The sequence below is a fragment of the Urtica dioica genome, chromosome 5 (assembly GCF_054948205.1).
Source record: "Urtica dioica subsp. dioica isolate 48M chromosome 5, U.dioica_male_clone48M_v1_H2, whole genome shotgun sequence".
NCBI classification, from domain to species: Eukaryota; Viridiplantae; Streptophyta; class Magnoliopsida; order Rosales; family Urticaceae; genus Urtica; species Urtica dioica.
In genome coordinates this window covers 5,211,945-5,231,318 of record NC_142760.1, presented here as the reverse complement: position 1 = coordinate 5,231,318, position 19,374 = coordinate 5,211,945, and the positions used below count along the sequence as shown (strand labels likewise).

Genomic DNA, 19,374 nt, shown 5'->3' with positions numbered 1-19,374 from the left:
ACACCGTGTAATCCAAGATTGAACCCAACTTTGATGCTAGAATTATATTTACTCATCGTAACGAGTGTCCACTGATTTAGTCAGTACGTGTTCATGACCCTCCAGGTTCTGCCCGTATCGAGATAGGTCAATTGTTCCGTTATACATTTCTCGTTACATATAAGCCCTAAGCATCATTGTTTCCTCAGCGAAAGATTCAACCGAACGTAAGACAACATCGGAAGTGTGCACAATCAATCGATTCTTGAATCAACCCTTAGGTGAGAGAACATTAACCTTCTTTCAGGAAAGCTGGATTCTGTATCTGTAAAACACTTTCTTCTACAATCATGTCCCGACTTCCCAAGACACCTCTTTGATCAGCGTCTAACTAGTCTTTAACGTGGTGAGTCAAAGAAGCCGGTAACATGATCTAGAAGTCCATGATTACTTCGGAATATTAGATCAAGCGTCATTGTGACCATCATAAACGGTCGCAGCTAGTGCATCTTAACGATCCTTAAACGGCGCATCTATCCAAACCAATGCATGTCCAAGTCGTACACCTTCTGCAAGTGTATAATGCTCCCACTGAGTGATCAACCCTCACTCATGTTCCACATATATGACTTTAGATAAGGCTTTCTAGGCACATATCAGTCATCGACCAAGTTTTAGTTCACCGCTTGATCTCGAATGCCAAGCATGCGATTCAGTTTGATACGGAGACTATGGATGATAGTTGTTATTGATTCTGAATGTTATCAGACCTCAACCCACTAATCATATGATGCCAATAAAGTAACTTCTTATCTTATTTAGTAATCATCATCTTCTAGTGGGCAATATTCCCAACAATCTCCCACTTAGACCAGAGAAGATAAGTTACCATGTGCCAATCTATTCATAGCCATCGTAAAGATAGTTTCAGAAGTTTTGACCCAGGATTGAAATCCCCATGGATTCTCAATTTTATCATACTCCACAATTTATGTCGATTCGACTTATATCCCAGATATATATCCACAATCCATGCTAACATGCAAGTGTTCTTGACTTACTTACATAGTTATTTATTGTGCATCTAGTCAAGTCATATTCAATAGACATGACTTTAAGGATTTACAATCAAATAATTAAGTATCTCAGTATTTCTGGAATATTACAGTGTTTAAAACACTCGTTAGTATTCTCGGAAATTTGACGTTGTCAAAAGCGCTAATTTATAGTCCACTTATTGACTATGTCCTTAGCCTCAACTTTGAGCTCATACCTTATCACAATAAGTATGTTTGAGACATTCATGGAACGAGTATGTCGTTTCTAAACCTCAAGTTTCAGAAATTATTTTAGCCCAGTCAATCGTGTCATCATTAAGTCTATTACAAAACGGTAATAACTATCTCAATGACACGTGTATATTTAAAAATAACACTTATCGATCATTCCAAGAATATCGATTACAAATAAATCCATGAGTCATCATGATTATTTGTTCATTTTTAAAGATCTACCTTTTAATTATAAAAGGTATAGTAGTACCTAACTACTTAAATCCAAAGTCAACAGAACATGCACCTCAAAGGACAGTTCATCTTATTTTAAATAAGATCGCAAATGAAATATTTCGTGGTATTAGAGAGAAGAGCAACATCGTTGCCAATGGCTCTTCTCAAGGGCTCAATCCCTTAAGTACCAATCCGCTTGTTCAAACACATTCATTGTTCAATTTATAGATCTCTCAAGTCCTTCAAGCTAATAGCTGGACAGGTTGATATACTAAATAAGGGTTTAATGACTTAAAACAAGTTAGCTTGATCTTCATTATTAAAGATCAATACTTTCATTTAATGAAAGATTTTGTTGACGATTAAAGACAAGGATCCACTAATGGATGCTTTCTACTTAATGGCAAGTAATGCATACTTCCATTTATTGTACGATTTAATAGCTTATTAGATTCAATTAAGAATCTCATCGTAAATGATGCATAATATCATGTGATGGATTAAGCTATTTTAAATTCGTTCAATAGCGGCAAGATTCTAATTAAAGATGCTCCCACTTATTAATTAATTACACTTCCATTCATATTATTTTCATGATAGCAATATTAATCCATATTAAAGGATTCCATCATAAATGATGGTAACAGTCTTGTGAAGGACATTGCTTTCATTATATTTTTCAACAATTGCGAGATTCTTATAAAGATGCTCTCATTAAATTCGTTGAACAATCGTGGCTAGAATCCTTTAAAGGATACTCCCACTCAATAATATGATTCTAGTGACTAGGATACAATCAAGGATGCTCCTACTTACTCAATTCTAGTGACTAGGTTCCATTCAAGGAAGCTCCCACTTAGTTATTGAACTAGACTGTCTAGGATTTTATAAAGATCCTCTCACTCAATCAGTGTATCATCAACACTAACTTTAAAGTTGTGTTATCTTATTATCTCTTAATCACACAAATCATTTGTCGATATGAGATAATTATTTAGATACTACCAGAGTTCTAAATAGTTCTTATTATTTCATAAAACACATTTATAATAGCAATTTTAATAAAGCAATAAAAGCTAATTAAATTCTAACAGAGATTATTAACTCAGATAATATAATATTGTGCACCTATATAATTAATGAACGGAAACACGGTCCTTCATATTCAATATTTAATTAAGGCTTAAGCATTTATGCATATTCAAATATCATAAAGGCAATTTAAAGCAATTCGTAAATGAGTAGAGAAATATTTAATGACACATTCATATGTTCATAAATAATGTAATAAAACATTAACAAAGAAAAGATTCATCCTATCTGGAATAGTCATAAAAGACTACAGTCCAGAAAACCTCGGATTATTTTTTACACAATTCTTATGCAAAAATAAATCCAAAAATGAAAGTAATAAAATTAGCGGAAAATTTTAGATCTTGAGCTGGAGCTTGTCTCAATAATTCGGGCTTGAATCCGACATTGCTCAGCAAGCTCACCAACACCATCATGTTCCTTCAGATCTATTCTGTAACAAGAAAAAGAAGTATGCTTATGTATAATTATCCTTAAAAACAATTTTAGGATATCATGAATTTTTCGGTACATTACCAACATTCTTCTTGTTCTTTTCAAGTTCGGCTATGTACAAAGTACAGTTCCTCTTCCAATGGCCTTCCGTGTTACAGTGGTGGTATTTGCCCATCATTCCACGCTTCTTCTCTTTTCCTTTTCCACTTCTCTTGAAGTTTCTCATTTCTTTGTTAGCGGGAGCTTTCCCCTTCGAAGTACTTGTTGTCACACGAAAATGAACAACGATTAATTACCTCGGGTGGTTCGATCCAAGGCCGGACCAAGTGATCGCACCTGGGCCAAAAATATGAACTCGTAGACCGAGTTGCACCCTCCAGACCCTGAGGTGTGTTTTGGAGGGTGTGATTGTGCCAAAGATTGGCTACCTATGTACCCGTTTGTCGGGATCAGGTCAAAACGTAGTTCAATATAAATGTGGGGGGATATCTTGGGCTCGGAGATTGAGAATCCAAGACTTATAGAAGGACCCGGCTCGTAGCTTCTAGTGAAGACTTTAGAGGGGTCGCTTGTCTCGTAGCTCGGAGTTCTAACTCAAGGGCCAAGAAGCGGGAGCGCAGCTTGTGCACTATAGAGACTCGGGTCGCAAAAGAAGAGCGCGCTCCCTCTCGTTGAGGGGGGTCCTCGAGTTTCTAAGCCGAGGGAGGAGGAGAGCGCACTCTTGGAATGTCACAAGAGCGCGGGTGGAGAGGAGAGTTTTTCAGAGGACGCAAGCTAGAGGTCCAAGTGAAGAAGAGAAATGTGTGTATGTGTCAAGGTCCCCCCCAATAGGGGTATTTATAGATTTGGAGGAGGCCTTGGGCCGGCCCCTTTGAGGCCCTCGGACGGCCGGGCGCGGGGCGTGATGCCCGGACTGGCGCGGGGCGCGCGAGGCGCACGCAGGGCAGCAGGAGTGCCCAGCCGAGACAGCAGGAGCGCCTGGCCGAGGCAGTAGGGCACTCGGCCGAGGCAGCAGGAGCGCCTGGCCAAGGCAACAGGGGCGCCCGGCCGAGGCAACAGCATTCTTCTTGTTCTTTTCAAGCTCGGCTATGTACAAAGGACAGTTCCTCTTTCAATGGCCTTCAGTGTTACAGTGGTGGCATTTGCCCACCATTTCATGCTTCTTCTCTTTTCCTTTTCCACTTCTCTTGAAGTTTCTCCTTTCCTTTTTAGCGGGAGCTTTCCCCTTCAAAGTACTAGGACGTGCCTTTGATGACCCAGCTCCAGAAGACATGTTATTCTTGGATTTCGGCAAAAAACTTTTGTCAGCATACATAGCCGACCCTTTGTTCTTTCCTTGACGAGTGATAAACTCGAAATTCTGTAACTCATTCAATAACTGAGGCAGTCCATACGTCAACTAATTCATGATATAGTTTGATGTGAACTGTATGAAATCACTCGAAAGAGAATTCAGGATAATTCTCACCTGAGTGACCTCATCCATCAAAGCCCCATGGAATTCAGCTTCTGTGAAGTAATTAGTCATTTTCATGACATGATTACTATCTTATTTAGTAATCATCATCTTCTAGTGGGCAGTATTCCTAACAACTTTGACATAGATCTGTACTTTGATCTCGGTGTCGCCTTGATATCGACGAGTCCCTAGACCCCGATGTCACCGTGACACCAACCGGTGTCTTGACCCCGGCATCCTTACCACCCAATCGGTGCTCTTTGGAACACAAGCCCAGTCACGCTTGTTTGTCCATCGATCCGGTGACCAGTCTCTTAGGCACAAGGCCGGTCCGATCACGCCTGCCGGTCTTTTGGCCCGGTGACCGGCCCCTTGGCCCCTCTTACCATATTCTTGACGCAGCCAATCGGTCACCTGACACTGGCCGTCCTTTCTCCTGCCACAAATGGCCGGCCAACCAATAAAGGCTAGCCGGCCCTTCTTTTGGCCGGCCATCGCCTACAACAGCCGATCGGCCACACAACGTAAATTGACCGGCCCTATCCTGGCCAACCCATTGACACATGGCTGACCAATCCACTCATTTGCCGCCCTAGGCAAGGGCAAAGGGTCTTTGACTATACACACCTTAAGCTCTGTTAAAATTTCCTCTCACTGTGTCAATTCTTGAGATTTCATAAGCACTTAACGTAGTCACACTAATGTTGAGTGTCAGAGAGTGTACCAAAGGCACTGCCTCTGTGCCACAATAGCTCAAGTATTCTTTGTTTCTTAGGAACGCACAACCATCACTGGAGCTGCACCTATAGCTTCAAGAGAAGACTAAACACATAGCTTGGAGCGAAGACTTATCCATAGCTCGGAGGGAAGACTTATCCATAGCTTAGAGCGAAGACTTGGGGACTAAACACAAAACCTCAACACAGAGCCTGGAGTTAAAGGGATTTGTACCATTTTGGATCTTAGTGCGGTCACAGGGCCCGGCCCTGGATCGAAGCACTCTGGTTTTTAGTGTTCATCCATTTTCGAGCATTAACAGGAGACACAAACCAAGGTAGTGTGGATTATACATTGATTGAGTGGGAGCATCCTTAACTAGAACCTTTCCACTGTACGTATTCAATAATCTAGTGGGAGCATTCTTAACACGAACCTTGCCACTATTGTCAATAAGCAAAGGGGAGCATCCTTAACTAGAATCTTGTCACAGTTATCAACAAGATCTTTCTCCAAATGGAAAGTCTTGATAGTGAAGCACAAAATATCTAACTAACTACCAAAAGTCATAAACACGATTATAGTAGATCCACCATATAAGGCATTGACTTGATGGAGAGATCTATAAAAAAAGATACATGAATATGTTCGAGCTTTCAAAGTTATATGGTAAAGAAATGATTTAACCGTTGAGAAAAGACGTCAGCAACGATCTTTTCTTCTCCCTTAAACATTGAACTAATTCATCGGGATCTTCAATTAAGAAGATGAATATTCCACATTGGATAATTTTCCAAAAAAAACTTATGACATTGATCAATGTAGTTATTCTACTAAACTTTTTGAAAAATGAAAATTGATCCAAGTGTCGTATAAATCAAGTATAATTATAAATGGGGTCTATCAAGAATTGAAATTCGGAAATGATCGATTTGTATAACTCCTAAATATGTGTCATGAATAAAGTTGTTACCGTAATAGTTGACTAAATTATGACAGTAAATTGACTGAGCAAACAGTTTTTACAATGTAAAGTTTAGAAACGACAATCTCGTTGCATATTATCTCAATTATACTTATTGATATAAGGTATAAGCTCGGTTGACGAAGTTAGACTCTATCATTATAAGGATTGATAATAAAACTATAGACAATAGTAAATTTCCGAAAAATAATAAGCATTGAACACTAAAATTTATGGAGATGGTGAGATACTAGGTTATTAAAATACAGTAAATCTTTAGTCGTGTGAATATGAACATGATGAATAAAGACAAACTATAAAAAAAAAACCAAGTAATAGAAATAGGTCAATGCGTAGTTCTTATAAATACATTCAATAAATCACACTGTGGATAGTAGTGAGAGATTTAACATGCTATGGTGCAAATAGTTTTGGCGCCAAAAGGGATATACACTTAGAATAGGTAAACTTGTTATCTTAAATATATAAAGTCTAGTGTATTATCTAAAAGATATGTGAAGTGTTGATGTGTTCAATTGTAAATCATTTACTACGAACAATTTGACTTGACCTTAGGTGGTAAGTCAAAGATCACTTACAAAGAACATATAATAGAAGAATATTAAATGATATATATATATATATATATATATATATATATATATATTAATCGACATAATTGATAGAGATACAAGCTAAGGTGGGAATCCAAAAGCTGGGAATCTTAGTCCTAGTCAGGAATCTGAGCTAACTGTTGTACGATAGTTGAGCATCAATGATCTAAGGAAACTGCCTTATATTCTCTAGTAAAAATGAGAGATTGTTAGGAATATTGTCCATTGAAGACAATTACTGAATATAATACAAAGTTTACTTTATTAGCATTATTGATTAGTAGGTTGTTTTCTAGTTAAAATCAATAACAACTATCTTCCATAGCCTCCGTATTAAACTGGGTTACATGTTGGGCATTTAAGTTCAATCGGTGAGTTAAAACATGGTTGGTGATTGATCCATGCCTGGATAGCTGGAACTAAAATTACATATGTGAAAACAAGTGAAAGGTTGATCACTTGGGGGAGCATTCTACACATTAATATGTGTACAATCCAGATAGACGTTGGTTGTTGATGTGTCATTTAAGCATCGTTACGACACACTAACCGAGGTCGCTATGATGATTACAGTGAGACTTGATCTAAATCCATAAGTGGGCACAGACTACCAGATTGTATGACCGATTCTTTGACTCAACCAAAATTCATTAATTTACCAAAATAATCGAAACGTTGACTAGTACCTTAAAATCAAGTTTGAAAATGGCTAGAGAATTTCGGGCTCCATTAAAATATATCCCAATTCTACAAACATTAAAAATATAGCTCCATTCTTCATTCTATCTACGATTTTCTAAAATAAATTAAATTAACTATTATGGTAAATAAAATTAATTAAATTTCAATAAAATTAGTATTAATGGAAGTTCTTTATTTTCTGAGCTTCATCTTCACAATTGAAAACTTTCTCAAGTAAATTAAATTAATCATTGCAGTAAATTAAATTATAAATAATTAATTAACTAAGCCACCAAAATTAAAGGATTTGCTAATCAGCCAAATTTTTGTAAATTTTAGTAAATAGCCAAATCGATGACGTGGCATCTTGTAAATTTGATCAATTTTAGAGGATTTTACAGGGTATTACGTCAATTTGGTCTTGTAAATAATTTTTTTGTGATCATTTACTAAAAACTTAATAAAGGTTACCTAAATGACAAAATTAATTGTTTCTAATGGACCCATTAAATTAATCATCATAGTAAATTAAAACAATAATGTTTGGACTATTTTCTTTATTAGTTGATAGTTAGACTAGAATATTTAATACCCGGATCCAGACTAGTCATATGTCTAACTCTCCCTTGAAAAACTATTTTACAATAGTAAATTGAACATCAATAACGGCCTTTAAAGAGTATCTTGGCTATTTTTTAAATGTAATAGTAAATTTCATATTTATTTTTTTAATTAGTTTGAAGTTGCCTCTCGTAATGAATTCTCTAATAATGAAAATAACAAGAAATTTGAATACAAGTCGAATTATTAACGTGTATTGTAAATAACCACTGATTTATACATTAATTAATGGGAAAATAACACATATATACCATGTGTTTTAATGAAATGTCGAATTTAACCTTTTGTTTTCAGAAATGTCGAGTTCATACATTTTGTTTAACTAAAATGACGAAATTATACCCTAAAATAAATAACAGTGTCACAAATCTCCCTTTCATTTTATTAACTCTTATACAAGAAAAATCGAATCACATCTAAACCAGTATCCTAACTTCCAAATTCCAAATTTTGAAATGAAAATAGCCTTAAATTGAAATTAAATTATAAAATTCATATCTTCCAAGAGATGACTTCATTCCGTGTTAGAATTGCAACTCTAAATCCTGAATTCTCTATTCGAATCTGTGATTTTGATGAGTATCAACTATCGATTTTTACCTATTCGTCTCTTTATGTGTTCTTCACGATTAAGTGAGAGTTGTTTATTTTTATTTTTTAAATAAATTACATATATGGGACGATTGAATAAAGATAATTGGTATTTACATATAAATATTATAGTCAACGTCAATGAAAAGTCAATAAAAATAATATTTGTGGCACTGTTGTCTATTTCAGGGTATAATTTCATCATTTTAGTCAAACAAATGGTATGAATTCGACATTTTAGAAAACCAAAGGTTAAACTCTACATTTCACTCAAGGTATATGTGTCATTTTCCCTTAATTAATTGTCTAGTCACTCTCTGCATAATGTCTAAAAAAGAATAATTTGTTGCAACTAGTCAATCTCTTTGCTTTTTTTAAGGGGATTCTTCCTAAACTATATCTCCTCAATACATTATGATCAAAATCCAATAAATAAAAATTAATCTAAAAGTATGATTTCCATATATGTGTAAGTAAAAAAATACCCTTAATGAGATATCTTTTTTTTTTTGTATTTAATTTTGTTATTTACTTAACGGTCACAAAAACAAAGTTATAGATAATTTTTTAGTTTGATATGTGAAGTTAAAAAAAATATTTGGAGATTTTGAAAATCTGAAGAAAAAAATAAAATAAAATAAAATTTGGAAATTCGTTTGAATATTTATTGACATTTTGTCTTTTTATTGACATGAATGTCAATAAATCTTCAAACGATTCTGGATACTTCTTTGAAGATTTATTGATATCGATGTAAATATATTTTATGCATGTCAATAAATATTCAATAGACCAAATTCTTTGAAGATTTATTGACATCGATGTCAATAAATCTTCAAAGAATTTTTCAGAATCGTTTGAGGATTTATTGACATTAATGACAATAAAAAGACAAAATATGAATAAATCTTCAAACGAATTTCCAGATTCTTAAAACAATATTATTATTTTTTTTTCATATTTCCCAAGTTATTAGGTATATACGAGGCTTTGGAAATAGTGAAATCGTGAAACACATTGATATGAACATAAATCTCTCTCTCTCTCTCTCTCTCTCTCTCTCTCTCTCTCTCTCTCTCTCTCTCTCTCTCTTCGCCTCCATGTCAATTCCTCTTCTTCTGCATCATAATTTCTTCTTCTTCTTCATCATAATTTCTTCTTCTTCTTCTTCTTCTTCTTCTTCTTCTTCTTCGTCTTCTCCGTCCAAAATGACAAAGAAACACCAAAACCCGAACCAAAACCCTAAAGTTAAAGCCATGATAAATAAATCTAAATCAATGCCGATAAATAGAGAGAGATTCAAAACAAGATTGATTTCGGATATGTAATTATTGACTTTCGTTTAGTTTGCTTGAATAAAAAAATTTCTAGATTTTCCAGGTTTTCAAAAGAAAAACCATAATATTGACAATGTCAATAATTACGATGATGTAAATAAATTAGACAGACAAAATATAAAGGGCGGACTATGTATCTAGCTCAAATAGCCCCCCTATTTTAAAATTATAGCTCAACTATTAACATATTTAGGAAAGTAGCCAATTTGTTATAATAACATTCCAATATTCCAATAATACCCTTAAAAGTTGTTATTATTAACTTTCAGAGTAAATAATATTAACGATAACAAGAAAAATAGTAAATTTCATAACGCGTAACAAGAACAACAGTAAATCTTATTAACTAGTAACAAGAACAACAATAAATCTTATTAACTTTCATCTCCGCCATCTCCGGCGCCGGAATCCGAGTTTTTATCAAAGTTTCAAACGGCGAAAATCTCAACCCTACCTTCAAACACACAGATCTGTGCAGCCGCAGGACTCGTTGATGTTCGAGATCGTTTCCGGAGGAGGATCGTCACGGTTAATCGAATTAACATTCACAGTAAATCTGATCAACTATCACAGTTAATATGCAGAACTGAACTTGCGACCTTCGAATGGCCGGATCGGTGCAATCGCGAGACTCGCCGATGTTCGAAATCGTTTTAGGAAGAAGTTCGTCACAGTTAATCAGATTAACTCTGACAGACAGTTAATCCGATTAACTGTCGAATCTGAAATCAAACCTCCATCGCCGCATGCGCCGGCCCTAGAATCTTAAATCGAACCTCCACCGCCACGTACGCCGGCCCCGCCTCTGCCGCCTTCAAGTTCTACACGCGATTTAATTTCAAATTCGACGACCCGAGCGACAACCACGTCGGAATCAACCTCGGAACCACCGATAAGGAGAACCGGTGCGAGCTTCTCCAGAAGGGACACAAGGAGGTGGCGATCGAGTCCGGAGCTCCTTCTTCGACGCCGGCGACGGTGTATCTCCGCGAAGATCCAGTGGATCGCAGAGGAAGATTATGGTGTGGTATTTGGGTATAGTGTTTGGGTGTTTGAGTGTGGGAGAGAAGGGTATTTTTGAGACTTTAATCAATATTGACTATCTTTTAAAATAAATTGATAGTTTGACTACTATTTTAATCTCCCCTCTTAATAGAGGTTAGATACTAATAAATCTCAAATATAAAAGAAAAAGCATATTTCATTGAGGGTAGTTTTGTACCAACAAATATAAATAAGTCATATTTTTGGATTAATTTTGACATATTAGATTTTTGTCCACAAGTATTGAGGAGGTCATAGTTTATGAATAATCTCTTTTTCAAAATTCTAGCCAAAGTTTCATTTTAAGAAAATATTCCATCAGGTCCGCAAGAAACTAATTAACTAAAATAAAATAAATTAATTTACTCTTTTATTTACTTTAATTTAATTTACACTTTATTTTTTAAAATGAAGGTGGGCTATTAAATTATTGATCTAATTATCCCCTAAAAAATGCATAACTCGTGATCTAGACCTCTATTTAAAAAAAAAAAAAAAAAAAAAATACCATATGTTATCTATATGAATATCTTGACGAGGTGATTATTTTGACTTTTGACACTGGTGAAGACCTATTTCTGATACGTAATATATTTTAAATTAAATGTTGTTAATAATAAATCAACTACATACGAATTTAAAAAAATATAAGACAATTATTTAATTTCCAAAACTTATATCTATTTTCTGTTAAAAGGACCTTCAAATTAGACATGTACCACTTGGCCCTATAAATAATAATAGCACTAAAAGCAGCCAATATGTACCATATTAAACAGTAAATGGAGGGGAAAACGTAATTTAAACAAAAAAAAAAAACAAAAAAAAAAAAAACTAATTTTTATCCAATATATATGAAAATTATCAAGAAATCCCTTTAAAATAAGTTATAGGATGCGCGCATTTAAATGTTGGTCCAAATACGAGACATTACATGTCTTCAGATAAAGGAGAGTTGGAGTGATTTCAACTGCCACCGAACATAGGCATCTTCCTCCAACCAAAATAAACATTTTCCTGGTTGTGCCTAAACCTGGCCTAATGGTAGCGGGACGGGACGGAATCCCCGCTACCGTTAGGCACAGTAGCGGGACCGGGAGTCCCGCTACTGTAACGGTAAGCGGGACTAACGGGACACGGTGATCCCGTTAGTCCCTTTTTTTTTAATTCTGGCCGTTGGAACGGTCGAAAAAAATAGCCGTTTTATTTATTACCGTTATAATATAGCCGTTGGTGGCTATTTCGGAGCTTTTTTTTTTACCCATTCATTTCTAAAATCTATAAATACCCCCTCAATTCATTCATTTTCTTCACACCTTTCTCTCAAACTCTCTCAAATTCTCTCAATCTCAATCTTTAATACTCTCAAAACGCTTTCGATTTTAATCTCTAATACTCTTTATCGCTTTCAATTTTTCATGGTATCATCATCCCACAACCGAGGAAGTCGAAGGGGAAGAGCTTCCCGAGGTGAACGAATACACCGTTTTGAAGAAAATTGGTTGTACTTGTCTCAAAACGCCCCCGACCTAACCACCCAATACCTTTTCGATCCAAATTATGTTGCTCCTACTTTCGACCATTCGGAATTCACCAAAATTCCAAACACCCAAGTGCCATACTACCCTCAAATGGATCCCGAGCAAGCCTATGAAGCTCAAATTCCGCCATCCGAAGTGGCTTTTCAAGAATTTCAAGAATTCGAGCACATTATCGTGAATCCAAAAATCCAAATGAAGAAGAAGATGACGATGAAACCCAAAATCCGAATGAAGAAGGGGAGGAGGGGGAGGAAGAAGAAGACGTACCACCACCACCACCTCAACATCGAAGTCAAGTTCCACGACCTCGACAACGTGAACAACAAGAGGAGACACAACAACGACGACAACGACAAGCATGACAACAACAGCAACCTGAAGGTGCTCAAGAACAACAACAACCACCTCAACAACAACAACCACCACGACGTCGTGCTAGGTCCATTGTGTGGACTTTCTTTGAAGAGGTGATGGCGAACGGCGAAAAAACCGGAAAATGTCACAGTTGTGACAAAATCTTCAGCGCTCACAACACAAGAGTCGGGACGTCGCTATTGTGGAATCATCACATGCACTGCCAGGGGAATCAATCTGGAGCCTCCTCAAGCCAAGTAAGTCACATCGATCCTGTAAGCTTTAGACGTGATTTAGTAGAATATTTTGTTTCCACCGATCAATCTTTTTGTCATATCGAATCTCAAGGCTTCGTTAGATTCATGAGTTCTATAATTCCAAACGTTCAAGTAATGTCTAGGAAAGCCTTGAGATCCGATATCCTAAAATGGTTTTTAGGAGAAAAGGAACAAATGAAACACACAATATACCAGTATAGCGTAGCCTTAACCTCGGATATCTGAACTGGTCAATCTAAGATGGATTTCATGAGCGTTGTAGTGCATAATATAAACAACGATTGGAACCTCAACAAACATATCATAGCCTTTAGGAGGATAGAAGGTTCTCACACTAGTCAAAACATCTTAGACATCATAGTTAGTGTTATAGCTGAGTAGGGTTTGACCGATAGGATTATATCTGTAACCTTAGATAATGCCACAAGCAACAACACCATGATTAGATAGTTAAAGGAGAAACTTAATGTTGACGATACCCTTTTGCATCAACGATGTGCTACCCATATCATAAACCTCATAGTTCAAGCCGGAGTCGCTAGTTATGACCCTTCGATCAACAAGATTAGGAATTACATTAGTTGGATAAATAGTTCAACCTCTAGAGTAGATGAGCTTAAGAGACGCCTTAGAGTAAACGGTCTCCAAGAGCGCACCTTTCACCTAGATAACAAAATTAGGTTGAATTCTACCTTTCTCATGTTGACCAACTTTTTATCCGAGCATTATGTCGATGTTATTATTTCTTACATTAACAGCGAACATGGTGATAATGCTATATCCGAATATGATATTAGGATGGCTGAATCATTTGTTTCTTTTCTCGACATTTTTTACAAAGAAAATTGTTATCTCTCTGTTGTTTACACTCCTACTTCTTTTTTCGGTCTTCATACTATGATCGCAATTGCTGTGTATCTTGAAAATATAAAAACGAAACAATTTTTGAAGATTCTATTCAAGCAATGACAGCCAAGTTTTTAAAATATTGGGGGGGCTGGAAAGGTTCCATTATTATACGGGTTTGGAGCCATTCTAGACTGCCGATGTAAAATTGGTGGTTTAAAAAAATTTCTTAAGTACATTAGAAACCATTTCGAGGACCAAGATTACGTTTCACTTGATCTCGCGAGGATCGTGCAAGCTTTTTATGATCTTTTCAGGGTATACGAGGCGAAATTCCTACCTCAATATCAAGCACAAGCAACTCAATCACAGACACATTATCCAAGAAGACACCAATACACGAATTTCTTCGTCAACGCGCCCGCTTACAACCCATCGCCTCAACAACAAGAAGCTGTGACAAGTCAGACGAGGTCGAGCGCAACCGACGCATGGTCCCATCCGGAGATCCAAGAGTACGATCGGAACGAGTGGGTCAAACCGGATGACGAAGCCATCGACCTATTGGTTTGGTGGAGACAGAATGCGAGGAGGTTCCCGGTCTTGTCATCTATGGCACAAGACATCCTCACCATCCATGTTTCAACCGTATCATCTGAGGCGGCTTTTAGTAGCGCGGGCCGCATCATCGACGATAGAAGATGTAGCTTGAAACTGGAGATGGTCGAAGCATTGACGTGTGGTAAGGATTGGATTCAACATAGAAATCGAGCACAAGAAACATTCATGTGCTTCGATATTCTTGACGATTTTGAAGTTGATTTCGCAAATGTAAACATAAATGGTTAGACTAACTTGTATAATTAAGGGATATCCCGGCCCTTGTCCGGGATAAATTTTCAAATAATAAACGAGGAAAGTGGTGCTCTTTTTCATCGCCGTCGCACCTTTTTAGGGGTCGGTGAGGTTTTTTAGGAGGCTCATTTTTAAATTTACATTCTTCTTAATTCTTTTTCTCTACCTACTTAGTTTAAAATCTTTTCAATTACATCCTTCTATTTAATTATTTAAATTCTTTTAAAACGTTTTTTTAATTTCTTTTTTCTTTTTTTTATGCCTAAGGGGGTCAGAATCCCGTTAGGCATATCCCGCTACCGTCCCGTTACTTAACGGGACGGGACTCTCGTTTGGCCAAATAACGGGAGTCCGTTATTGGCAGGAGCAGGAGCGGCGGGGTATACCGACAAGCCAGGTTTAGTTGTGCCTTTCATCGACTTTAAGAATCCAAAATCTTGCCACATATAAAAACCTTGGACGGTCGATATTAACAACTTATGCAGAGTTTAGTGAACATATTTGAGCATGTCAAAGTTGGGAGCGTGCAAATCTAAGGATGTCAATTGAGTCAACAACTTGGTTGAAATGTTCGACTAATATAACATCAACGACAATCAACCAATGTTTAGAATTTCAATTCTCTTTTTCTGATGATGTTTTTTACTTATGTAAAACAAACTACTCTTGTAACATTTTGGTTCATTGGAGCGAAATTGGTCATCATATGATTCAAAAGTTATTTGCTTGAGTAGTTCATCTTCAAATTTTACATACATGCAAATGAAAACCAACGGAGAATTTCTAGGGGAATTTGACGTTAATAATACCATCTTGTTGTCACTTATCATATTTAGCCCAAAACTCAAAATTTGACACATGTAATACCTAGACCAATAGGTAAAGACTATTATACCCTCAAAACTAATTTAAACGAAATAAACCATCCCAACCCAATTTTCTCCATTTTCCCTCGCACACCTACACGACGGTTTATCTCCCTCCCTCTCTCTCTCACGATTTTATAACCTCCAACCCCTCCCACATTTTCGCTCTCACGATTTCACTATCTCTTCCTCTTCCCTCCCACGATTTCGCTCTCTAATCATCTTCCTCTGTGTCTCTATTTCTCTCCCTGTCCTTCTCTTTCTCTTTCTCGCTCAAAAATCGCGACAACCCATCTCGGGGACCCACGACCCAGCTCTCGGCGACCCAGGTCTCGGCGGCGAAGGCGCAACCCACCTCTGCTCGACCCAGTTCTCGGTGACCCAGCATTCGGTGACCCAGCTCTCGGCGACCCACTCCTCGGCGACCCAGCTCTCGGCGGCGAAGGCGCAACCCACCTCTGCATGACCCAGCTCTCGGCGACGAAGGCACCTCTGCTCGACCCAGCTATTGGTCTCTATCACATTCTTGACGTTAATCGGTGAAGAAGAAGAAAAGATTGTGTTCATCTTCATATCAAGGTAAATCGGCCGATCTCTATTAAAGCCTCAAATTGATTGAAAACTCTATTTAACCTCAAATTATTTGATTTAGGGTTTTTGGCTCAAATTTTTTTTGGGTGTTTTAGTGTATTTGGTGTTTGGGCGAGTGTTTGTTGTGTTTGGCCGAGAATGTGTTGTATTTGGGCGTTTGATTGTATTTGGGTTTGGGTGTTTGAGTGTATTTGTGTTTGGGTGTTTGAGTGTATTTGTGTTTGGCCGAGAATGTGTTGTCTTTGAGTGTTTGTGTGTATTTGTGTTTGGGCGAGTGTGTCACGGAATGACCCGAGTCCGTGACGAAGTGGATTCACTCCGTGACACATATTTCATTTATTTCGGTCTCTTAAAACCCTAGAAATACTGGTGAGTGTTTGTTAAAACCCTATTTCATTTACTCTAAAAGGTATGGGTATCTCTATTTCATTTATTTCGGCCGAGTGTTTGTTGATTTAGGGTTTTTGGCTCAAAATTTTTTTGGGTGTTTTAGTGTATTTGGTGTTTGGGCGAGTGTTTGTTGTGTTTGGCCGAGAATGTGTTGTATTTGGATGTTTGATTGTATTTGGGTTTGGGTGTCTGAGTGTATTTGTGTTTGGGTGTTTGAGTGTATTTGTGTTTGGCCGAGAATGTGTTGTCTTTGAGTGTTTGTGTGTATTTGTGTTTGGGCGAGTGTGTGTTTGTGTGTATTTGTGTGTGTTTCGTGCTCGTGTATATCTTTGATTGAACAATGTTAGGGTTTGACGAGTGTGTGTGTGCGTATTTGGTCTTGAAGTTGTTGAAAATTGGTGACTTGATTTGTTTCAGGTTTTATATATTCAATGACGAAGTCTAAAATAACCAAGGTCGAGGAGGCCTCAAACGTTCGAAGAAGTTCTAGGACGGCTTCGAAAAGGAAAATAATTTCGCCGTCCAAGCGTTCCAACGATGACGACGCGTTCGTCGTCGCACCAACAAAGATAAAGAAGGTATAGAATAAAAATGAAGTGACTTAATTAGATGTATGTGCAGCTATTTGATTTTGTTTTGTGTTTGATATAGCCAAAAAACAAGGCTGAGTCATCGGGCGTTGCGACCGCCTTGGAGAGTCCTACAACTGCTATTCCCCGAAAGGTGAGTGTCAGAAACTCATTTTGATCCTGGTTCGTGACAGATGTGTCACGGACCCGATGACTTCGTGACAGATGTGTCACGAAGTCAGCGAGTCCGTGACACATCCGTCACGAAGTGGGTGAGTCTGTGACACATCTGTCACGAACTCAAGCATAATGGTTTCACTAATAATGTCATTGACTAATATGTGTAGGAGTGGACACGGTTTATACCGGAGTCCAACATTGAAGGATTTTCCTTTAACTTCCACGGGGGATTGGAAAATTTCCTCGCTCTCTTACTCGGCCGCAGCGCCGAGACTCAAGCTGGATTTGCCCAATCATGTTTTGGGTAGTTCGTGGGGCAACCCAAAATAGTCCGGTTATCGGCGATTATAAGCCACTTGGTGTTGAGGACCGGGAGCTTCGAGGGCGAAACCACTGACGGGCTTCTGATTGAGATTGGAGGCCAAGTCCGGGAGTTCACGAAGAGAGACTTCCAGGAGATCACATTCCTCAAAGTCGTCGATGACTACGAGGAATTCAAGTTCGAGGGGGTTGTTTCTAATGACAGCCTCTTCAAAAAATTCTTCCCGGGGAAGTATTTGAGTCGGAACTTGGTCAACCAATTCTTGGAGGCGAGCGTAGATTGGCCGACAGAAGTTCAGGTAAATTATCTGAAAATTTACTTCGTCTTGAATGTCCTCCCGGCGGACGATGCGAAGAATAGGACACCGTGCGTAGAGCTCATTAAGGCGGTGGAGGACACGGACACATTCGGTCGCCATCCATGGGGCAACGTGGTGTGGAACTACCTTCTCGGCGAAGTCCGGAAGTTTGTGGAGAAGGGTGGCGAGCCAATGGAGCAAGGTAAAAAAAAAAAGGAAGCTCCATCTCCCCGGATTCGTCGAGCCGCTTCAGGTTTGGGGGTACGAGTGTCTTCCTTTCCTGACGAACATGGGGGTTTGTGAGAAAGTCTCCACCACAGCTCGGCCAATAATGCGTCGGTGGAAGTCTATCGGACTTGTTCAGGATGCCGCCATGAGAGGAATCAACTTCAATGAGGTAATAAATTTGTAGGTTAATTCATACTTAATATTGATCACACTCATTTGTTAACTTGTCCCACGTATAGGTTGAATTTCACGGAATCGGCGACACTTCTTCAAGCGTTGCAACCCCTTCTACGACGGCAGCGGGGGTGGACAAACGCTCGGAGAAGAAACCCAAAAAAGACGCCCCACAACCAGAAACACCACCACCACAACCACCACAACAACCGTCCCATTCACAAGCACAGACAGTTGAGGTAACACAATTTTGGGTTTCTATTTTAATTTTAATGAATCCACTCTGTGACACATGTGTCACGGAGTGGATACACTCCGTGACAGATGTGTCACGGAGTGGATCCACTCCGTGACAGATGTGTCACGGAGTGAATCACGGAGTGGATCCACTCCGTGACAGATGTGTCACGGAGTGGATTCACTCCGTGACACATCTGTCACGGAGTGATCCACTCCGTGACACATCTGTCACGCACTGGATTTACTCGTCAGCCAGCTTACTTTGTTATTTTGGTCATGGACAGTCCCGGCTCGACTCGCTCGAAAACTCAGTTGGAAATCTCGACGAGCGTTTCCGCTATATGCAAGACGACTACAGGAAGTTCAAAAAAGAAATTTTGGACGCGGTGAAGAGCTACAGAGTGGCTCTTGATGAACTAGATCAGTACTACGATTGGAGAAACGAGTTGCAGTTAGAAAAGAAGCGCCGGGAGAAGAAAGCGGCCAAATTGAAGAAGTGGGAAGAAGAGATGGCGAAGAAGAGAGCGGAAAAAGAAAAGAAAAAAAAAGAGGAAGAAGAATATGTTGAGAAGCTGAAGAAAATGCAGGAAGAAGAGAAGA

General features: G+C 38.1%; 1 long non-coding RNA gene across 1 annotated transcript; it reads left to right on the top strand.

The window, feature by feature from the left end:
• The first annotated feature begins 16,301 nt into the window (after positions 1-16,301).
• LOC149394967 (uncharacterized) lies at positions 16,302-17,487 on the top strand. Its single transcript, XR_016297003.1, has 3 exons — positions 16,302-16,361; positions 17,181-17,341; positions 17,415-17,487. It is a non-coding gene; the product is annotated as an uncharacterized LOC149394967 (long non-coding RNA).
• The last annotated feature ends 1,887 nt before the right edge of the window (positions 17,488-19,374 follow it).